At 40.5% G+C, this 24507-nt stretch overlaps 1 protein-coding gene across 16 annotated transcripts in view; it reads left to right on the top strand.

The window, feature by feature from the left end:
* KIAA1217 overlaps window positions 1-24507 on the top strand; it is a 796647-nt gene that overhangs the window by 421991 nt on the left and 350149 nt on the right. Inside the window, exon 1 of one of the 16 annotated variants that reach the window (XM_079106265.1) lies at window positions 753-888. The exons of the other annotated variants lie outside the window; for them this stretch is intronic. The gene's annotated coding sequence lies outside the window, so the exon portion shown is untranslated. Of the gene's footprint in view, window positions 1-752; window positions 889-24507 lie in introns of those variants that run through there. 16 annotated transcript variants of the gene reach the window in all.

Genomic DNA, 24507 nt, shown 5'->3' with positions numbered 1-24507 from the left:
TCTACTAAGGGTAGGAAGGGCACATACTTTAAATTGAGTTTACAAATCACACATCTGCTTTGTTCTCCTACTTCCATGGTTGGTTGCAAAAACAAAAGGGCAACTCTTGACTTTATTCTGTGATTCGTGGAAATTCCAAAAGAGAAAGCAACCATAACAAGTGACTGACTTTTTCATTTTTAATGTAAGAAATTAAGAAATCCTGGTGCAAGGGCCACCAGCTTGAAGCAGGATGTGTAATCAGTACCTTTACTGGATAGATCGGAAGGAGATGATGCATTTTTATAGTCCTGAACTCAAAATGGCAGGATTTGGATTACAATGGCAGATTGAATATCTTTGAGACAATTTCCTGCCCTGCTATTTTTAGATGTTTTGTGCTTACTTCTTCCTTTGGTCCTCCTTTGCTGCCTTTTAGGGTCCTCCAACTTACTCAGGGTATCTGCTTTCTCTTGTGGGCCCCACCTCTCTCCGTCCTCTCTCACATTCTTTATAATTTATATATCCTGCTTCTCTTTGCCCAGTTTTCCAATCCTAAACAAAGAGTTATTTGCAGCAGCCAAATAGGCACAATGGTTTTGTAAACAGAGAACTTATTTAAGTTAATGATTATCATCTTATTTGGATTTTCATTATAGATCAAAGAACACTTTGGAATTTGATTTAATATGAGATTGAAATTCTTAGAGGTCCTATTTTGAAGTTGCAGAGATAAAAGAATGCAAGCAAAGTCTTCCTCCATGTGAGCTGGTTCTTATTCCAAGAGCCTACGCCTGCAGTTCATACTTCTTATATCTCTGACCCATCTCCAGCAGTTGCACAAACAGGTCTTGAATTGCTGGAACATCAGGAGAACAATTGCAAGCAATTTTGCCAAGGAAAACTCTGGTATGTTCTTCATTGTCCATTTCACTGTCACTTTGATGCCTTGCTTATTAACACATCCCAATGTTGATTATGAAGATTATTATCAGAGGCTTAAATTATAAAATTATAATGTCTCACATCTATGCATGTATACCTCTTCCAGGAGACGGTCTAGCAATTAATTACTATAAAAGAATTATATAATCAGACTTCTAGATAGACAAAGTCAGAAAATAATAATTCATTGCTGAGTAACCAGCATATGAATTTCTTTGTTTGCCTTTGTAAGACACTTAGCATTTAACTCTTGAAAGAAGAAAACAGTCTACTCAGAATAAGGATCACCTGTTGTGTATTGCATTTGTAACATTGGGTCAGGAAAGATAGATACATGGTACTGAATAGTCACAGATAATTCTCCTGCCGATGTTTTATTTTTATTATTTTTTAGGTTATATTCAATATAATTCATTTCTCTTGTTATGGAGTTCTGCAGACTGGGAAGTCCAAGATCAGGATGCCAGTGTGGTGTAGTTCTGATGAAGGTCCTCCTCTGGGTTTGCTGATGGTCACTTTCTTGTTGTGTCTTCCTATAGTGGAAGGGCAAGGCAGATCTCTAGAGCCTCTTTTATATAAGCTCTTTTTAATTTTAGCACCTTTCAAAAATATTTGGTAATCTGAGAAAAAGTCAAAAGCTACCATGCTTGGTGAGGGGCTATTTCTAAGTTATATGCAGTGTATAGAGAAATTCTGTGGCCTGGGGCAGAGCACTTGTGTAGCATGCATAATGCTCTGGGTTCAATCCCAGAACCACATGAGAAAGAAAAGGAAAAAACAGAGTCCTTAACTGGATGCAAGAGATAGGCCAGGATGACCCATATGCCACTTCCCAAATGTCTCCCTGTCTCCCAACAATGGAGCTAGAAGTCACCAAACAGACCTGTGTCAAAAACAAAGTTGCCAGGAAATATTTGCCCTATCTAGAGAGATTTGCAAATGGCTGATCTTCTCAAGGTCATATGCTGTGGCTTGCAAATTCCAGCATATCTAAGAACCAATTAGGGAGCAAGTTTAAAAAAAAAAAAATTGCAGTGATTCTAATTCCAAGTATAAACTCAAAATAAGTAATCAAAAATAAGTCCACATTTTTGATTACTTATTTTAGGCCTCAGGATGTGCAGTATTAGTGACCATCTCTCTGTAATTCTGGAATGATCAGGGTAATAGCTTCTGCTGATTGATAAATGTGGAACATCTTGCTGTTTTCTACCAGTGTTTTCATTGTAGAGATCAACAAGCATCCTTTTTTTTTTTGGCAGTTTGAAAATTTAATATTTTTATTTTGCAATTCCATGGGGATTGGGGAGAGTGAAGAATGGGTTGTCATTAGAGAAACTTTTTAAGGTGATCTTTATTGCCAATTCTGAGAGAACCTATCCTCACCGAAAGCATTGCTTTGGGAATTCTTTGAAGGGTGCAGTTAATATGGTTGAGTTTTAGAGAGTAAATTGTCCAACAGATGTGCTCTGTGTAAACAGTGATAAAATAGCCATAATGTCAGAGATGTGTTGAGCAAAATCTTTTAGTCATTTGAAAAATGAACTTTCTACTCTGTGCCCAGATCCACATTTTTGATTACTTATATTTTAGAAAGTGCAAAATATAAGCTATTAAATTTAGCACATGTATTACCCAAAACACTGTTTTTTTTAGAATATAAAGTTTGGGATTGTGGTGTAGCTCAGTGGTAGAGCGCTTGCCTAACATGTGCAAGGCCCTGGGTTGGATCCCCAGCACCACAGTAAATAAACAAACAAACAAATAAATAAATACATAAAATACTGTTTTAAATATAAATAGTCACTTGGAGCACAAAAATCCAAAAGAGCTAAAAGGTATTTTTTCTTCTGTTTCCTAAAAATAAGTTTCCTTTGCATAAAAGCCATATATGGAATATTTATCCCTCAAGGAGACTTTTTTCCTTTCTGGTTTTAAATTTCTAAAACTATTTTGCATTCTTAATGACAGCATTCATTCCTATGAATAGATTTAACATTTTTCTTGCACAACTTTGAACTGAGTTTTATAGAGCACTTATGTAGTATTGTGTGGAAGATTGCTACCTCTGAGGTTGATCTTTCACATGTAAATATATGCATTTTTCTGAAACTAAACTGGAAAAAAACTGAAGTCAAAAGTATTTTCCCATATACTTATATTTAATTATTCTAAGAAAAGATATCTACTATTTTATAACTGAATATGTGTTTTTATTTCTATAAAATGATCATTCCTGACCTTCAGATCTTAATCCATTTTGGGTATCTTAAAATCATATGGAAACCTGAGTTTTCTTATTTTATAGAATAGACAAGAGATAACCCCATCTTGAGTGAAGTGAGAATCTGAGTTCTGCAGGTACCCTGAATATTGCTCAGCATCTCATTTCTCAGGGAATCGTAGTTAAAGTTTTCTGCACCTTACGGAGGGAGGGTATAAATGCTTTGATAGAACTAACAGTTTCCAAAAGGGTATATCAACCATTTTTCCTCAAGAACTTTTTTTTAAGTAAGAAAATAGATGCATCTTATTTATAAACAGATGCTGAACTTTGTGTACATACATATGAAGTGTGATAAAAGAAAAGTATGGGCAAATCTTTATTATTTTAAGATTTTTTTTTTTAATTTTATGTTTTTACTACTGGGGATTGAACCCAGAGGCACTTAATCACTGAGTCACATGCCCAGCCCTTTTTATTTTTCATTTTGGGACAGGATCTCACTAATTTGCTGGAAATAATTTGCAGGAAATAATGTCTGCCTTCCTCCTGCTTGAATTCCCCTGGAGTTTCTTCGCTAGTTATACTCTTGGCTCTTTGTATTGTTCTACCAGGGAATCATAGTCTTTTAAAGCTACACAGACCCCAGGGGAAGATTTAAACCCAGTCTGCTCATTTTATAGTTAGGGAACTATAATGGAGGGCCACAATGGATGAGTGGTTTACTCAGTCATACAACTAGGGAGAGGCAGTGCTAAGACTTGAATCTAATCTAACTCCATATCCTGTGTTCTTTCCATACTAACCTCAACCATTTAAGTTTTATGCTTAAATAACTAGGTAGAAATTCCATGCTGCTACCAAACTAATTAAGTTTTGTGACCATAGGTCAGAGCTAACATTTCAGTTTAGGATAGTTTTCCTCTTCCTCCTTCCCTTTCTCTTTTTATTCTTTCCTGTCTCAAGATTGGTTTGGTCTTTTGGAGATGGGCAATAAACTCTCCCTCCTCCTCTCTCCCTCCCCATCTCCCTCCCCCCCCAGTACTTAGTAGATCATGATTTTTTTTTCTGATGTTGGTTTATGTATTTAAAACTCTGGTTTAACTGGTCTACATTTGCTGCAAATGCCCAGATTGCAAATAGTGGTGAGGTGCTATAAAAGAAAAATGTTCTTATTGTAGTAAATATCCACAGATAGAAAATGAGTGAGTATTCCCATCTCCTTTGCTTCTCATTTACTGGATAACTACTTAGCCTTTTGAAAACCTTTCCCTGTGAATCAATATGTAAAAGATTTACTATGTGTCCAAACTGAAAGTTAATGAATTACAAAAAATTTTTATTTTGTGCAATAGCATTTTACATCTTTTTATGTATGAACTTCACAGAAAGACACAATGCTTTGAGAGTGACAATGATCTTTACAAAGCGGAGATTATGTTACTTCTGTGAGATTTCTAAATCCCCCTCTATATCCACTACATAATTCTCTCTTTGGACTAAATAAGGCAGAACATATTACTCCTTTTTCGTCTAACACTTAAATAAACTTTACTATCTTGTACTTTCTATTCCCTTTAAAGGGAGAGGAATGAAGTTTTCTTTGTAAAGAGAGATTGTATTGATTTATTTTCAAAGCAATGCTAAATTTTTTAACAGGAAAAGAAGACTCTAAGGTTGAATTTTGTTCTCATTAAAAACAAACAGCTCCTAGAAATTGTGGAATGCTTGCAAAACTCTGTAATAATGAATAAATAATTCTCAAATGACTACTATAGAAAAGGAACAAGATTCACTCATTCTGGAGTTAAGACTAAATCTAAGAACAGTTTTGTATTTAAAAAAAAATATCTCCAAATGTCTGCAAGGTAAACTTACTCAGAAGGGAGCCTGCTGGGTGCAAATCCATGATTTCGGGCTGTAGGGCCTACTCTCAGTTCCTGAACTGTTAGCCTTAAGTCAGTTGGCCCTGCACAGACCCTTTTATCCTTCCTACCATGAAGCCTGGCTGTGGGGTTGTCTGGTTCACTCTGAGGTTGATTGGCCACAGCTGGTCTTAGAAGCCAATATCCCTTCATACAACATTGAGTTGCAAATTCCTACCCCCTAGGATTCACCACCAGCTGAAACAGCAGCCGGGAAAAGGTTGGTTTACGCTTTCCAGGGTGGGAACACCACTTGTGGTTATGTCTGTCTGGAATCTCATTCTATATTTTCTAGAGACATTTAACTCTAATCGCTGGAAGTAATAAAAACACGTACTGTGGTTACGTGGTATTCCACTTCTTTCAGAAAGCTCTTGGAGCTTCCCCACTTCATCTAACTCATTTTTATTTCACCTTGGTTATAGGAATGAAGTACTATAAATAAACACACACACACAAACACACAATTAACAGAGATGTGGAAACCAAGTCACTATGGTTTTAAGTGACACATTATGATCCAATCATCACGAGAGTTGAGTGAATTCCACTGCCCTGTATTTTATTATCAAACTCCTGTCCTCTCGTAGCTACATCACTGCCTTTTTATTAAATGTATTGTTGTGTGATAACAGTCATGGAAGGACCAGCTGACCTATGTCTCAAAGCTGGGCCAGTGATTTCTTAGTTGTGTGATACAAAACTCTTGTAGCTCAGTGGTAAATGTCTTGCCTAGCTCAGGTGAGGTCCTGGGTTCAATTCTCAGGACCACATTAAAACAAACAAACAAAAAAAGATTAATTTCTTTAAATGCCTTTATTTGTTAACCTTTTTAGTTTTTGTTGTTGTTGTTGTTAATGGTTAGTTCCTACTTCCTGGCTTATTGGCAGACATGTGATGAGATCATCCACTGATTGTGTTGGATGATGCTATTTATATGAAGAACATAGAGAAATCAAATTCATAGAGACCAAAATGGTGTTGGCCAGAGCATTGGGGAAGGGAGAATGGAGAGTTTGTGTTTAATACATACTAAGTTAGTTTTGCAAAATGAAATGAGTTCTGTAGGTGGAGGGTGGTGACAGGTATGCAGCAACATAAATGGACTTGGTGCCACTGAGTTGTGGCCTGAGACACAGTTGCAATGGTAACTTTTGTGGTATGTGTGGATCACCATGATGGAAAAAGACAGCGCTGAGTGCACTGCCAGGAGACTTTAGTTAATTCTGCCCCCTTTCTTCATCTTCCTTTGCACCCTTGACAGATGGCTGATGGTCACTGACCTTGTTTTCTGGGAACTCTCTGAGCTGGGCAACTTAGATAGAGCCACAGAAGCCAAGTACTGGTATTGGGTTCACTGTTGGGAAGTACAAAATCAGAGACTGTCAGAGATGGCAAGCACTCAGAGAATATTGAGTCCCATGTGTTCACGTTGTACACGCAAAAAAACTGAGATCTAGAAAAATTCAGTGATTCAACTATAATGACACGGCCACTCAGTGACAACACTAGAATCAAAACCCATGATTACTGTCTCCTGGTCAGATTTGCTTCCCAAGAAAGCTTGGATCTGCACTGTCTCTCAGAATCATGTGAGCCACTCTGTGACCTTGAATTAGTCTGAGGATTTTTTATGCTCTGATTTGATAATTCCAGAGGCTGGAATATAAAATATTTCCTTGACAGCCAGTTGTTTTAAATAGCTTTATTGAGGTATAAGTGACTTTGAGTAACTTCACACATTTAAATTACCATTTAATCAGCCTTGAGATATGTTTATCCTATGAAACCATCACACCAGTCAAGACAATGACATATCCATCACCCCTAAAAGTTTCCTGGTGATAGATAAATAGTACCTGGATTCGATCCCCAGTACTGAAAAAAAATAAAGTCAATGTAGGTCTCTTTCTAGATTCTCTATTCTGATTCTGTTCTATTGATCTGTTTATCTATCTCTCTGCTAATTCCACAGTCTTGATTACTATTGATTCATAAGAAATCATGAAATCACGTAGTGTTAGTCTTCCAACTTTGTTCTTCCAAAGTTATTTTTGCTGTTCTAGGTCCTCTCTGTTTAACAAACATTTGAGAATTGTCTTGTCATTTTTTTTTTTCTTTTCACAGCCTTCTGGGATGTTCATAGGAATCCTCCAATGTGGGAAAAAGTAATATCTTAAGTTTTAATTCTTCTAACCTAAGAACATTGTCTCTACATTTTTGAAGTCTTCTGGAACTTTTCTAAGCAATATTTTGTGATTTTTCAGCATAAATGTATTGCCCATCTTTTGTGAAATTTATCCTAAAGCATTTCAAATTTTTGATGCTATATAAATGGTATTCTTTTCTTAATTTTAATTTCCAATTGGGAAAAAAACCTTGTTACTTCAAACTTCAATGTTCTGTTTCCATAGAGAACAGTAAAACAATGGTTTCTCTGTTCTATTTTGGCCCCTATCTCTCTCTAAAGAAGTTCTACAAATGGATTTTTTCTCTCAGCCTTTCAAACTAAATGCCAAGAGTCCTATAATGAGGCTGAAAATGTAACCATATTGCTCAGAGGGAGCTAACAGTGCTGTCCTCTTTTGCAAAAGCAGCCGAGTATATTACAGACACAAATTTCTGGGGCTTGTAAGAATTCTGTCAAGAATGTGTAATGGGGATGAATTACTCCTGCTAGGAGAACATCAACTTTTGCACTTCCTGACTTTGCTATGGCTAAAATTGAAATATTAAAGTGATATTCCCCAAAGTGCTTGAATTTAATAGCATTAATTACCAGACCCCCCACAAGTCTATAAATTCTTATTTGAAAATTCGGTTATCCTACTTATACTTTCTGGGTGTGCTTCACTTGGAGTTCCCTACCTGTAAACTTTTCAAAAAGCTAACAATCTCACCTCTGACATCAAATCCTCATAAGGAATGAGTGAACGGCTCTATCTCCCAGAGAAGTGGCTGTCCTCAGAAGTCTCCTGAGCTAAATTAAGCTGGGTCTTATTCCCTCGTGTTCTATGAAACTCTGTTCTCTCAGAGCCCTGAGGAAACATGTTCTGTGAAACTCCCTCAGCATAAAATATTTTATGAAAATCGAGCGGTTTAACATTTTAAAAATTATTTGCATTTCAAAAAAGGCTGTTAACTCTAATGCAGAAGCATTTATTGTAACAGTGGATTTCAGGGATCATGGGAGGGAAAGACAGAGGAGAAAGAAATCCTGCCACCCCCTCTAATCTCATGGCTAGTACTGCCTTTTGGGAAGAACTGGTGTGACCTCTGACTGTGTAAAGGCTGGGCCCTAACTCCTAAAGTACATTACTAATGCACACAGGACTTTTCTGTCTATCCCCAACTTTGTAACAATGAATCATGGATTTTTTTCTTTTTTTCTATTTCCTCACAGAGAAAGTTGAGAAGATCAAAGATAGTAGGCAAAGTTTACTAAGGAAAATTCACGTGCAGGTTAAATGTTATCATTATCCAATCCTTCCTCACCAGGCAAGCTTCTCAGGCACTGACATTATTGGGTGATATTTATTAGGCCCCCACTGTTCAAAGTCTCAAGTACCCTCAATTCAGAGAATCAAGTTGTCAAGTTGGGGAGCCAAGAAGAACACCCACAGAAATAAAAGAAAGATAGAACTAAGCCCAGTTCTACTCATGCATGAGGCATAATGGTGAGGGGGAGAGAGGTTAAAAAATGATACCAACCAGATCGATCCACTTTAGAAAGGTTTTGTGAAACTGGTGTTTTGTTGAGTTTTTGTGACCACAATACCTGATAAGAACAACTTAGAGGAAGGAAAGTTTATCTGGGGCTCCCGGTTTTAGAGGTCTCAGTCCACAGATGGCCAAGTCCATTGCTCTGGGTCCAAGGTGAGGCAGCACCTCAGGAAAGCTGCTCAGCTCATAGTGGAGTCAGGAAGCAGAAAGGGAGAGAGGGACAGGACCACAGGGAAGATGCACCCTTCTAGGGCACACCCCCAGTGACCACCTCCTCAGCTATGTCCTGCCTGCCTACAGTTACCACCCCGTCCATTCAAATGAAGATAGGTCACAGCTCTAATAATCTAATCATTTCATCTCTGACTATCCCTGCATTAACTGGACCTTTTGGGGAATACCTTGTATCCAAACCAGAACAGGTGGCGAGCTCAAACCTAGTCATAAAAAAAGGAAAGAAATATAGTCCAGCAGAGAAACAAGAGTGGTGTGACTCAGGTGCCAGATGTTGCTTTAAGACACAGGCACAGAAGACCAGCAGATCCTAGGCCCTAAATTGCAAGGATTTTAAGTGTCCGCAGGCCTGCAACTGGTTAAGGAAATATTTAATTTGTGTTGACTGATATCTCCAAACATCTTTTCTACTGAAATTTGTAATAGGACAGAAACAGGACAGCCTCTGGAAATTTCTAGTTTTCCGAAAGCATAAAAATAACAGCGAGAGAAAAAAATAGATAAATAACAGCGAGAGACTGTGCATGTCTAAAGGAAATCTGACTAAAGCCGTGCTTTGTATTCACTTTTCTCTGAGAACATCAAACCACAGACATGGCTTTGGTTCTGGTTTTCCAACAGATGTTTGCACCTAGGCTAACCCCTGCCATGAATTGCCCTTTGAGGAGGCCTTGTTGGCATCCGGCAGGGCCACTGTCCACCCTCTTTATCTCTGCAGGAGAGATGGAGCTTAGGCAGGTCCTTGAGCAGAGCAGGCATCTCTCTTCCCTTGGTGTGAGAAGGAAACAGAGTTATCACTGAGTAATGCGGTCACCACATGGTACCTAGGATCCCCTAAAGGAAGAGAACATGATGTTTATATTAGTTATTTATTGCTACATAAAAATGGCAGGTTAAATATCGATTATCTCATAATTTTTTTGGTAGGAATCTTATCAGCAGAATAGTTGGGTGGTCAAGCTTGGGGTCTCTGTGAGGTCTCTGTTGACCAGGGTTATAGTCACAATAGACTGGAGAATCTGTTTCTAAGTTCATTCATGGTTGTTGGCAAGAATCTGTTTCTTGCTGGCTGTTGGTTAAATATCTCACTTCCCCTCCATGTGGTTCTTTCCATAGACTAAGCATCTTCATGACATGGCAGCTGGCTCTCCCCAGGGAATATATTCCAAGAGGCAGAGAACAGTACAGCAACCACAGTCTTTTATATCCTACCTTGGAAGTGATATACCATCACTTCCACCATATACTATTGGTCATGTAGACCAACCTTGGTGCAATGTAAGAGGTGGGATATTAGGAAGCAAGGATCTCTGGGGACCATCTTCAAGGCTGCCCACAGTAACACCTCAAATCAAATTGTGCTGACAGCACAGTTGACTTTGGTGTTTGATAGACTGCATATCAGGTAACAGTTCTCAACTTAGAATTACTTATAACACAGCAGCAAGACTAATGGGCCAGGAGTAAAGAAGATGAGATTGAGTTCACTTCTGACAATTATGAATGCTATGTGACTTGGGAATGCTGCATTACCTTTTTGGACATCCGTTATCTCATCTGTGAAATGAGAGTGTTGTTATCAATTATCTCAAAGATATCTCTCAGATCCAAAGTTCAATGCCACAAAGAATTATGCCATTTCAGGCATGAATGTTATGAAGGCAATTTTGTTTAACAAAATGAGTGATTTTTCCAATGAGGTTTCTCTTATTTCAAAGTAATAAACCAACTGGAGAAATGGCACCCTAAAGTTTTCTTGGAACTTATTTCCTTGCCATTCATTATTCATACTTTCCTAGTAAGTGAGCCTCACAATAACATACCAATAACATACCTGCATCTGTATGATGCTTTAAGGTGTAATGAACAGATTTTATATATGTCATTGACTTCATCACTGAAACTCATTAGGAAGGTGTCAGGATGGGAAGCCTTCTGGCTTTATTTGTCCTTTGCTAGCGGCTGATGTTCTCTTGAGTGGCACTTTGACCAGAATGCTACAGTAGCCTTCTGATAAGGATATTCCTGGGCATATAACCCAAATAAATGAGTGAAAATACTCCTTAATATCTAAAGTCTCTACATCTAAAAAGAGCTGTAATGGCCTAGCCTATGCAGGATGGACTAGCAATGAAACGAACAGTGGATCTCATAGACTAGCCTAGAATAAACAGAGGACAGGGAAACTATCTTGGGAGGTTTATCTTCTAAGATGAAAGTGGAAAAACCATCTACTTGTTTTTCTCTAAATTCCTCAAATGTGCCAAACAGGTTTCCACCTCAGGACTTTTGCATTTTCCCTTGTTGGGAATCATTCAGATCCAGGTCGGTGCTCACCCCTTTAGGTAGGCCTTCTGCAGCCATGAGTCTTGAGTGACATCCTTCCCACTATAGTCATTCTCTATCACACCATTTTTTTTTTTTTTTTTTTTTTTTACTATCTTGGGGCACTTAGCACTATGTGAAATCATCTTGCTAACATATCTATTTAAAGTGTCCACCTCCAATAAAGAGTAAGCTGTCAGAGAAGGAATCCGTTCTGTCCTATTTGCTACCACATCCCCAGTGCCTAGAATAGTTCCCAGTGCAGAGTGGGGACTCAGTAAATATTTGTTAAATGGATGGAAAAGCTTATGGTTTGATGGAAGAGAGTTTGGTGAGACATTTGGAGAGTAATAGAGAAAAATATTAAATGGCCTATTTCATGGGAAACAGCAAGTAGAGACTAAATCAGAGAACAAAGAGATTTGTGTAGCCCACATACTGAAGATAACCCCCAACAGTTGGGAGAATCCCCTCTGGGATTCTAGGGGACAGGCCCTGCTCTCCAAACCAACAGCTGTGCCCCAGGAAAGGGAGAACAGGAGACAGGGGCTCTCCTGGAATATTTGCAACCAACATATGAACGCTGTGCTCACTGTGATGCATGCGGTTCTATCCCCTGGGGAAATGTGGGGTAGCTTCCCCTTCCTGAAGCCAGGGGAAGATTGCCTTGAAAAGAAGGGCAGAGTGAGACTGGTAAGCCTTTCGCCAGCAGGAGATCAGCTTAGCAGCAGCCCAGCAGTTCAGCTCCCTTGTTCTGTTAACCTGGGGAGTAAGAGAAACTTGGCAGTGCAAAGCAGAGATCACTGGCACGGGTTGCCAAGGATGGGGGATATTCCTGCATGGACCACAGGCAGACCGATGAAATCTTACGTGTTCTCCGCCAGCAGGAAAGGGCTCCCCAGTTTACAAGAAGATGTCTATGTGTAAGTGTGTGTGTGTGTGTGTGTGTGTGTGTAGATATGGGAGACTACTGCCAGAGCAGGGGCTCTGTTGGAATGGGAGAGGGTGACTTAGTCCCTTTGTGATGCTATAATGAAACGCTTGAGATTAGAAAGCTGATAAAGAAAGGTATTTCACACAGTTCTGGAGACTGGGAAGTTCAAGATCAAGGGGCTTTATCTGGTGAGGGCCTTCTCTCTACATCATAACATGGTAAAAGGCATCACAAGGGAGAGTAAGACCTGCAGACTCAGGTCCCTGTTCCTTTTCTGATAAAGCCACAGATGCCCTCATGGGGGACACATCCTCAACACCTCATCTGATCCCTATTGCCTCCTGAAGGCAGCACATTCAAATGCCATTGATATATGGAGTTAAGGATCCAGTTTTCAACACATGAACTTCTGGAAAGTTCCAACCATAGCATAAGGAACACAGTCAGCCAGTGAGTCAGGCCCCTGAGAGAATTTCCCTCATACCTTCTCACCACCCGAAAACCACAGAAGAGCCAGATTTGGGGTGAAAGTGGAGGAGAAGGTGTCCAGAAACAGACCACATCCTGGACCTGTGAAGTATACCTTGAGCCACACCCAGCTGCACCAGGGAAGAGATGAGATGAAGTTGGATATGAGTTGGAGCTTTAAACCAGCTTAGATTTTCTAAAACTGAAAGTGAACAGAATTTATAGGATCTAGTTGAGATATCATTAAGGGACAGAAAGAAGCTAGTTGACAGAGCATGGTTAAAGGCAGTCACGCGGGAAAACATAAATAACTGAAACCATTTCATGTTTTCAACACTGAGTTTGAATGCTCAGATCACCTAGTTACAGCAAGAAAAAGGCAATTGGGCAGACTTTTAGTAAGTGAGTCTTTCAAGATTTGATTTTTCTTTGGGCAAACTATTGCTGCTTTTGTCAGAGGGTAAAGTATCAGGACAATTCATAGAAATCCAAGATTCAAGACAGCCTCAGCGCGGAGGGCTCAGTTGTCCTTCCTTCTTTACAAAGTCATCCCCTCTGCCTGACCCCCAATTTTTTGACTTAAGGGAGGAAAAGACTAAAAACTATTTTTCTGAAAATCATTTCCCTACAACTTCAAAGGATTTTTTTAAACCTTTGGGCAAATCATTTAAGTTTCCCAAGGTACTTTGTACCACTACTGTGTGGCTAGATTGAAAGGCAACCAGCATCGTTCTTCATTCCCTCTTTCCTTAACCACGAGATCACTGGAAGGTGCTCTGAATGGGTGGACGTCCTGGGAGGCCATGTCCTGTGGCTGCTGAGGACTGGCTTCAGGGAACTCTTCCTGCAGTCAAGGAGAGCCCCAGCTGGAAGATAAATGTTGCAATTGCTGATAAATGGAAAGAAAGCTGTTTTAGAAAGGGATGATAGTGAAACATATAGCTTTGAGTGTAAGACTCATTTGAAAGTGTATTTATTGAATAATTTTTAAAACAGGAAAAACAATATCTTCCTTTAAAATTAATGCAAGTATTGGCAGTCAGTAAGTCTCTGTCTTGCTTTTCTAACCTTTGTTTTTCTCTCCTGCACATTCCTTTCATCTTCCAGAGGAAAAGTGTGGTACAGAGTAGCACCTACTAGCAGACATTAGAAAGATTTGTGTGTGTGTGCATGGATGTGTGAGCGGGTTCCTTCAGATGTTTCTGTTCAATGTGAAAGAAACCAAGGTCCTATGCTTGTCTTTTCAGAATCTCGTGGAATTCAAAAACTCTGTCATGACATTGGTGAAGTCATCTGTCAGTTGGCAGCCCAAACTCAGGGACTGTCTGTCTTTCCTGCTGATCTCTAACCTGTGCACAGGAAAGGCCTCTGGCAGCCAAGGGCTGGTTATCTTCTAAGGGGTCCAGACCCACTCACTTCTGAGCACTGACATTTTCCACTTTTGCCCAGTGTTGACATCTGTGAAGAACTCACTGGGTTTCATGATCAAGCTTCCATCCATTAACGAACACCTTTCCTCACTGACCCTTCTCCTCCCTCACATGAAACCACTACTGCCTGGTTGTCATCCATACCATTTTATCTCCTTTAACAATTTCTGTCCATTGGTAGAGGGTGCTGGGGTACTGTGTTAAGAAGGATTCCAAATAGCACTTTGGTCAGAACTGGTCAAGGGGAAGGAGCTGGATCAACAGCACGTTCACACTGCATCTGTCTTCCTTGGGCTGACCTTTGTTGATGGATAAAACATTGAGATTCTAATTCTGACAGATTGTGCCCTCTCAGATTGCTACTAAACTTGAATCTGGTGGGTATGTAACACAAAAAACTAAAAATGATAAGATTGGAATTACTATTCATAATAATAAAAGTTATGACCATCGATTAAGTGCCTACTAAATGCACTGTAATATAAAAATCTTGAACTATAATTGCCAGTCCTGAAGCTTACTTTTTTTTTTTTGGTACCCAGGATTGAACCCAGAGGCGCTCACCACTGAGCCACATCCCCACCGCATTTTTCATATCTTATTTAGAGACAGAGTCTTGGTAAGTTGCTTAGGTCCTTGCTAAGTTGCTGAGGCTGACCTTGAACTCATGATCCTTCTGCCTCAGACTCCCCAGCCCCTGGGATTACAGGCGTGCATATGCCACTGTGCCCAGCTCCTAGAGCTTACTCCTAAATGAGAGAACTATTATTTTTCAGATGAAGAAACAAGTCTCAATGAAAGCAGTAATTTGACCCAAAACACACACAACTAGTAAGTACCTAACTGGGACTCGATTCTGAGCATGTCTGGCTAGTGCATGGTTTTCTTCTAGAGAAATTCTTAAGCAGAAATATGGCAGGACAGGTCCCTGTGCCCAGGAGACCTTTTGTGGTACAATGCAGGTATAAGCAGTTCTCTCCCTTTAGGGGATGCCCACATTTTTTTTTTAAAGAGCAACATGACAGATTGAATAGCTCATGATTAAATAATTGGGTCCCTTTCTGCATGATAAAGCGAGAAGGGAACAAGGAACAGCATGGCCAGTATATCAGGATTTCCTGGCATCTCCTAAAGCAGAATGGGCTGCCCCTGTCTCCTCCACGCACTGGGCTCTCCCGAGCCGCGGCCTGACATTATCGGTGTTCACACGTGCTAGCCTCAAAGGGTGCCCTGAATTCCACAGCACCCGCCTCTCCATTCCTGGAGAAATTGTTTTACTTCTTTTAAGCCAAGGAAAAACCTCACAGAGTAAAGAGGACATTTTCACCTGATTCATCCAGCAGTGCCTCTGAAGGTGTGTTTAAGTCCATTTTCAGAAGCCAAGCCCACGATGCAGGTGTTGGCAGGGCATGGCTCACTCAGGTACATAATTCACTAGATACCAGCCACTGGCAGAGTCTGGGGCTCTCAGCAGGAAGGACGCCTGTTCTAATGGGTTTAGCTAACTCTTCAGAGGCATGAGATACAGCAACATTTCCAAATATCTTCCACACATTGGATTTCTGTTGCTGTGCCCAGCATTTATCTTCATTTATCCATCATCTTTACATCACCAAATGCATTAAAAGTCAGAGCTGAAGGGCTCCTAGCAATTGTACTACTGCTGCTCCTTACACTCCGCATAAATAGTTATAAGACCCCAAGTGGTTTTGCCCATGCCAAATGTGGATCTTCCTGACCCATATAACACTACTCTCCGTCTTTTTCAGTCCATTCTAGTCTCAATGACTTGGCAATGCTCTGATTATTTACCAAATATTCTGTGCCCCAGGATATTTGCATCTCTTTGCTCTTTCTTCCACCTGGAACATTTTCTTCTAATAGGTGCATATCTCCCTCTAACACATCATTTTGGCATCTAGAGCATCAGTGTTACCTTGTCACAAACACGTTTCCTTAGTCAACTTTCTGTTCCTGTGACAAATACTTGAGATAAATCAACTAAAGAAAGGAAATGTTTATTTATCTCACAGTTTTGGAGATTTCAGTTCATGACTGAATGGGTCTCCTTGCTTGGGGCCTGTGGGGGCCCATTCATTGCTTGGCAGGGAAACAAAAGAGTGGAAGACACCACAGTCCCATAGTCCTCTTCAAAGACACACCCCCAAGTGACCAAAATCCTCCAACTAAACACTACCTCTTAAATTCCCACCACTTGCCAATAGTGCCAAGCTGAGGACCAAGCCTTTAATGCATGGGACTTTGTGGGACATTCCAGATTCAAACTGTAGTATTTCTTAATCACACTCCTTCCTAACTACCAAAAACACTGCCTTCATTGTTAATACTGTCTTTCTTTACTGTATTAAAAAATTCTTGATTTACTGTTGTCTATGCCAACAGAAAGCAAACTCTGAGAAGGTGAAATCTGTTTTGTTCTGAATGCCTAGGATTTTTTTAGAAAAGCATCATCTTCATCTGTTTTCCATTACTATAACAAAATACCTGAGATTGGGCAACGTATTAGGAAAAGAAATGTATGTATTTAGTTCACAGCTTTATAGTCTGGTAAGTCCAGGAGTATGGTGCCAGCCATTGGGTCAGAGCATTCCTGCTACATCATTACAAGGCAGAGGACATTACATGATGAGACAGAGCAAGTCTGCTAGCTTGAGTCTCTCTTCTTTTTATTGTAAAGCTACTCATGCCATCTTGGGGCCCTATTCTCATAACTTCATCTAATCCTAATTATCTATCCAAGGATCCTACTTTCAAATACCTTAAGCTTCCTGCACACCAATTTTGGGGGGACATATTCAAACCATAGCAACCATGATGAATCAATGAATGAATTATAGACCTGGAAAGGCAGTAGTGTTTAATCTGCAAGTCTTTTGGATTTTGCTACTTGACCTCTTCTGGGTTCACTGTGCTAGAATCTGTGCAGCCCTTAGGCACCGTAGGTTGCCAGGACTGTTCCAAAGGTTGCCTCCCTCAGACAGAGGGGAGTTCTTCTTCTCTTGGTTGCCATCTTGTTTTTGTGGCAGTCCATGCTCAAAGTGAAAAGGCTTGTCTGAGCAACTTATGGGAAATAAAGTACCCTACACTCTCAAAAAAACAAAAGAACCTAACCTCCCTAAATTACTATTTTGGCAGAGAACTGATCATTAATATTCAAAAAGTTTTGAGGGATTACTTTTTTCCAAAACAGACTATGTGTAGTAGCAATAGTTGAATATGTTACATGAGTGCATCCCTCTGCTAGTCATGAAAAATATAGATTTTAGCTGGGGATATAGCTCAGTTGGTAGAGTGCTTGCCTTGCAAGCACAAGGCCCTGGGTTCAAACCCCAGCACTGTAAAAAAAATAAATAAATGTAGATTTTATGTTATCATGAAGACTATTTGCTGTGATTATCTCCATATATCTATGCTCCATACAAAACCCAAATTAAGTGAAGAATAACATTTTCCAACACTAGTTTATTTCTATACTACATACAGCAGTATTAAAAAGTCTTATGTTCACCCTGTTGTAGCATTTGCTATACTTAGCCTGGTGGCAAGTTGGGGTTTCAGAGCAGAGAAATAAATATTTATTCCTGAAAGGAAGAAAGGAAGGTGGGCCTCCCAGGGAAACCCGGCCTTTGTGTTTGATGAATGAGTCTTTTTCAAGGGTCTCTAGTGTTTGGTTGTTAAAGGAAATAGAGCTGCTCTCCTAAGTGTCCCCAGGTTCCCTGTGTGAAATTTGCCTTGTTTGGGGACTCCATTATTTTCCTGGCTGTGCAATGTAGAGTGAGTGGGGTTTTCAGGATGTACCCTCTGGAGATACTGCCAGGGCAGGCTCTTCTTTGGCAACATCCTTCCTACAGGAGTCAGAGATGGGTGCTCAGTAGAGGACTCCAAGTTCCATGATGGAGTGAGGGAAATGGCCATGGTGAACGGATATGATAGTCAAAAGAACTCTCCACCCTGACTCTTCAGGTTCTTACCACCTCTACCACTCACGCCACCGAAGATTCAAGTTTATGCCACCCATTTCTGTTGAGTTGATGAGAGTCAGACAGGCCTAAACAGATGCTCTATAAACGTAGCGTCTTCATGGATCGGAAGTTAGAAGCACACAAAATAGTACTGTTTGTAGCTGTCGGATATCCAGCCCCGCAACTCACCCCACAGAAACTGCCTTCTGAATAAAGAGACGCCAAGTCCCGTGGGTCTTCTGTATGTGCCATCAGACGGGGGTCCCGGATAGGCCTGCTTCATTCGGGACAATACTCTGCCCAATAATGCCTCGGAGAAAAGCCAAGTCCCAACGCAGATTTCCACACTCTCTCTTTTCTCTGAATGGCAGCAGCAAACGGGGTCTTGCCAACCCCTTTGGGACAGCCGAAAGCTTAGAGGGGCAGGGTGCACCTGACAAGAGCAAATAAGGCATAAGGCACCTCCTGCGATTGGAGATGTGAGGACCGGAATTATTCGCAGGCAGATTAGGTACCATTCAAATGTGAATGCTCCGAGTGAAAAGGCTTGTCATTGGTGTCTCTGTGGTGTTGTCACCAACGCCCTCTTCACCTTGCTTTATAATGATCTGTGACACCAGTACATGCCTCTAACAATAGAGGTCAGAAGAAACACTTGTACTGAAAGATCTCAAAAATAGGGAACTTAGTACATCCGCTCATCTAGATATTTACAAAGACTTCATGATTTTTTTAAAATAAGTGATCTTAATAGAAAGTATTGAAAAAAATATTTAAAATAGAGTGCTGTTTTCCCTCCGGTAATGCTGAACTGATGATCCATATCATAATTAAAATCGTAGCACTTAGGCAGGAGTCACTGCAATCAGGAACTGGGGGGAGCAGTTTAGCGGCACTGTTTTAACGTGAGCACTGTGACGTCCTGAGACTGGTGCTGTATTTATCCTGTGTGCCAAGGAAGAAGCAGGCTTAGAGAGTGCATGCGTGAGTTGACAGAAGTCATGCAGCCAGTATGGGCTGGAACTAGAATTTAAACCCCAAACTACTGGCTACTGGCCTGAGTGTGCAGTTCACACAGGGCAGTAGAGAAAAGAATGAAAGAAATGTGGAATTCTGGGTTTCTTATGAGACAGCAACCATTTGAATGGGAGTTAAGGGTCTGCCCTGAAATGGAAGAGGATAGAAGATTTAAAGAAAATATTATCAGGGGGCTGGGGAGATAGCTCAGTTGGTAGAGTGCTTGCCTTGTAAGCATAAGGCCCTGTGTTCAATCCTCAGCACCCCCCAAAAAATATATATATATATTATCAAATAACTGGTTGCTCCTGAGGGAACTAGACCTCTTCCCACTATCACTACATCAAGATATTTTTTCATCTCCAAATTCATAGAGATACTGTAAATCCGCTGCTCCAGGATTCTTAAAGACGAGACCATCTTGGTTTGTGTCATGCTTAGGTGCAAAGCCAGGCACCAAACTCTGGATTTGAATACTGGCCTCAGTACATATGGGCTGTATGATCTTATATAAATATAAATTGAGATCACAGCAGAACCTCCTTTCCTGAGTCAGTCTGAGGATTAAATGAGTTAATATTTTCCAGTGGCACATGGCATACACTGTATTAGGATTGGCTAGTTTTTAGTGCCTACACTGGAATAACCTTACTCAAGAACTGAAGGATGCAGATGGCCAAAAAGCTCAGTGCTGTTCAGGACTCCCTGCCAGTCCACAAGTTCAAACCCAAGCACTCCAAGGTATTTGGGGTCTGATATGGCTCAGATCTTCAATATCCCCCAATGTCCATATGGTAAACCTTGCTCCCTGGAGTGGTGATCCCCACATTATCAGGCCTATGCCTTGAAGGGGCCTGTGGGACCCTGGTCTCTTCTTCTTCATCTTCTCTTTCACTTCCGGTCTGCCACATGCTCCTGCTGTGATGTGCTGCCTCACCACAGGCCAAACAGCAATGGAACCAACCAATAATGGACTGAAACCTCCAAAACTCTGAGACAGAATAAACCTCTTCTCTTTAGAAATTGCATGCCTCAAGTATTTGTGGTAACAGCTAAAAACATTTATTTATTTGCTTTTATTTTTAAGAAAAATTATTTATTAAAAATAATTATTTTTTGTTTATTTTCTCCCTTTGACCTGACACATTAAACCTGTTCTTAACTTCCTGGCTTGTTCTTAAACAAACCATGGACTTTTTCTTTGTGCTGTACCCAAACTAGTAAGTTTCAATGAAGTTAATTAACAAGATAATTCACAGAAACATAAACACTCAAAAGTCACCAAGACTATTTAGATGACATATGATAGTTACAGAATCTTAAAAGTAGGCTTCTGAGGTGATTGGGTTCAGTTCACCATCCAAAAGATGCTTCCACTTCATCACACTGAAATCTTTTATAGACTCAAAGTAGAAGAAGATTCTAAAAATGGAGTTTTCCGTAGAAAATTCTACATTTAAAAAGCTTAACATACTGCCTGGTCTATATGAAATGCTGAATAACTATCAACCATAATATTAATATTAATATCAGTATTATTTTGAGTAATCCAAATCTTTTAGCTCCCCAGCCTGTGACTACCAAAAAAAAAAAAAAAAAAAAAGTCACATTGGTTTTCCATTTTTCAATGTATTGAGCTGCATCTCTTTGCCATAACTTTGCCAATATCTATGTGCCCCATAGACATTTCCAAATGTCTCAGGGGCCTCTCGCATCCTCAGGAAAACGTGCCTCTGGCATAGGCCATGACCTACCCCTGGGGCTCCCCTGGCTTTGGTAGCCTACATGGAAATGTCCCCTCTTGGGACTCAGTTCTCTGAGACCACGATCATGTCCACTGCTACTCGACCTCTGGAGAAGGATCTGGAGGCCTAGCAGGGGCATGGTCTCACTGTGCGTGGAGGCCAAGTTTTCTGGAAGTTCTGCGGCACAGGATGTGGAACGGGGATTCCCGTTGCTTCTCCTGCCTGGAGGGGCTCACTCGGCGCCCAGACGCAGGCCTTGCCGCATCCGTCTAGCTCTAGGTTGCTCCCCATGACCTGGCTGGCTCGCCCCTCACCAGGAGGTCTTCCCAGGTGTCTGTACCTCTCAGCGTCCACAGCACATCGCCGCCCAGACCCTGGCGTAGTGGAGGGCGGTCCTCCCACCATGTACACATACGCGTGTGCGCATGTGCACGTGTGTACCCATGCACGGTTCTCAAGCAGTACCTCGAGGTGCATCACAGGATCTATCGCTGATTCTTCCAGGACACGTTAAAGTGAGTCTGTATTCTTTCCTAAGGAAACAACAGCCCCCTAACAAGAGAAGTGGTCTTGCCCGATGGCCTCCAAATAAGTAGCTTATATCAGAACATACATTTAGGGTCACAGTCAGCAATTCTTAAAAATTCCAGTTAGGCCATCAGCGCACGGGACATCTCAGTCCAGAACATCCACAGTCAGGCACTGTTTCAGCACATTTACATCTTTCCCTTGCTTACATCGCTATGATTAAAAAGACCATTTCAGCCCTGAGGTTGAATTCAAGTCCCCATTCTAAAGAGCTCTAAACTGCTTCCAACTATAGCTGATTAATTTAATCTTTGAAGTTTAGTGTATGAGCTCAGGGCCTCTCTATATAAAAGACAAATATGCTGAATATGTGCCCACCTCCCATGCCCCCCAACCCTCCCTCCCTGCCTGTGTGTGTTTGTGTCTGTCTCTCTTTCACACAGAAGGAGTAAACCAGAGGGCTTGCATAGCTTGTGCATCCCCAGCACTGTAAAAGAAGGGGGGTGGGGAAAGGCTGCCTACTGAATTTGTCACTCATACCTTGACAAGAAGGGCTTCAGTGGAGTGGAGGACAAGGATAAAAGCCTGTAGGAGAGAACCTCGGAACTTGAGGGCAAAGGGACCTATGGTTTTATTTCCCCTGCAGGCTCTGACTGTAAACCAGACTTGTGAATCCACGCCAACTTCTAGAATCTTTCCATAATCCTAGTCCTCTTTAAAGTAGTCATAGCTTTTTAACATTTTGGAAGGAAAATACTGTGATTACCATTAAAACACGTGAAGCACGTGATTTTTTGAAATGTCAGGTGTAAACAGCATTACTGAAATTCTAGAAGTAGCATGGTTAGATGGTTGAAAACAGGAATGTTATCACGCCAAGTCACTGAATATGTATTCTCTGGCATATCAGATGGTGGGAGGAGCCCTTCAAAGGTAATGCCCAGCCCAGGATCCTCTCTCCACCTCCACCTGCTACCTGCTGAGGGTCAAGGCTTGTTCACCTTGCAGAGGAAGGAACTGGCTCAGCTTAGTGCATCGGAAGTGGAAATGAGAGTCCCCTGTCTAAGGACAGACTGGAAAGTCAAGCTGATCCATTATGTGGAACCAAAGGACAAAGAAAAGACGGATATGAGATGAAATATGGAGGAAAAGAATTGAGAAACAAAGTGCGAAATCAAAAGAGGACCCAGAGAGGAGTAGATTAGAAAAGAAAGGACAGATAATTAGAGGAGATATTCAAAGGGGTGCATTTATGAGCTCCAGGTTCCTGTTGGTTTGGGTCAACTGGGTTCATTTACAGGTACCCGAGGAGGATGGTCCCCTGTAGTAACAGTACTGAGAGAAAAGGCTATCATATACGCCTTATAGGATCATCTGATAGGATCTGATTTGGGTTGTTTGGAACTGTTATTGGTTGTGGTGTGTCCCTCAAAAGAATATGCTGGAGTCCTAAAACCTCATACTTATGAATATAGCTGTATTTAAAATTAAGGTCTTTGTAGATATAATCAGGTTAAAATGAGGTCATACTGGAGTAGGCTGGGCCCTAATCTAATATGACCAGTATCCTTAAAAGAAGAAAAAAAATCATATACAGATTAATACAGAGGAAAGATGGCCTTGTAAAGTTGAGACAGAGATTGATATTTTGCTAACATAAGCCAAGAAAGTCTTGGGGCTACCATGATCAGGAAGAGACAAGGAAGGTATTATAATTTAAATATAGGTGTTCCCCACAAGTTCAAGTGTAAGATAATGCAAGAATTTTCAGAGGTGAAATGATTAGGTTATAAGAACTTTAACCTAATCAGTGCATTAATCCACTTGAATGGATTGACTGAGCAGTAACCACAAGCAGGTAGGGTGTGGCTGGAGAAGGTAGGTCACTGGGGCTGTGTTTTGGGGGTATGTATCTTGTTCCTGATGCTCTCTCTGCTTTCTGGTTGCCATGTCCTAAGCAGCTTCCCTCCTCCACACCCTTCCTCCATGATGTTCTGCTTCACCTCCAGCCCAGAGCAATGGAGTCAGCCTTCCATGAACTGAGACCTCTGAAACCATGAGCCCCAAATAAACTTGTCCTCCTCTAAAGTTGTTTTGGTCAGGTCTTTTGATCACAGGTCTTTTAGTCAGTGAAAACACTGACTAAAACTGAAAAATATTACTCTAGAAACTTCAGAGGAAGCATGGCAATGTCCACAACTTGATTTCCCCCAGAACTGTTAGAGAATAAATTTCTCTTGTTTTAAGTCACCTTGTGTGTGGTACCTTGTTATAGCAGCCTTGGGAGACTGCTGTAGGAACTATATACACTTTTTGCCTGTGATACATTTAAATCTGTATAATATGTCAACATTTTGTAAATGTATATGAGGATGAAATTTTTTAAATATCCTAGAAAAAAAATTTCACAATCCAAATCAATACCTACATTTATTTTTTTCTCCCAAGTATGATTAAACAAACTTAATTGGTTTCCAATGAACAGCATTGATAAATCAGGACCATTACATCTCAGAAAGCACTCTTAAAAAGCAGTCTGAGTGTTGTGTTTACTAAAGTGATACCATATGTTGGTTGATTAACAAGTCGTCAGAATATTAGAAGTTCTTGGCTGATTGCAAGAAGGAGCATCTGTTTGCTGAATCCTTTAATGTGTGTACAGATATTGCCAGGTTTGGCACTTTTCCTCAATATCAAAAATAAATCCCTTCAGTATTTAGTCTTCAGAGAGTCACACTGACGTACTACTGGATTTTAGGGTGTTTATTTCTGAGGAAAGCAAATGAAGTAAGGCCAGATAAAAACAATAAGTGTACACACGAGTGTATTTGTGTCATTCACAATTGTTTGGCCACTATACCTGACATCGCCTAAGACAACTAATGTTTACCTGAATGTCACCTGCATAGTAATTTAAGAAAAAGAAAAGAAGAAAGAAAAATATCTTTTGGACTTATTTATTGCTTCAGCTGCTTCACCTTTGGTAAATATTAATAATGCCTCCTATTTATATAGTGACTTACAGTTTACAAATGGTTTCACATTGG

This window comes from Sciurus vulgaris, assembly GCF_902686455.1.
Source record: "Sciurus vulgaris genome assembly, chromosome: 12".
Lineage (NCBI taxonomy): Eukaryota > Metazoa > Chordata > Mammalia > Rodentia > Sciuridae > Sciurus > Sciurus vulgaris.
Note: the sequence above shows the minus strand (reverse complement) of the source record. Positions and strands in the feature narration are given on the sequence as shown.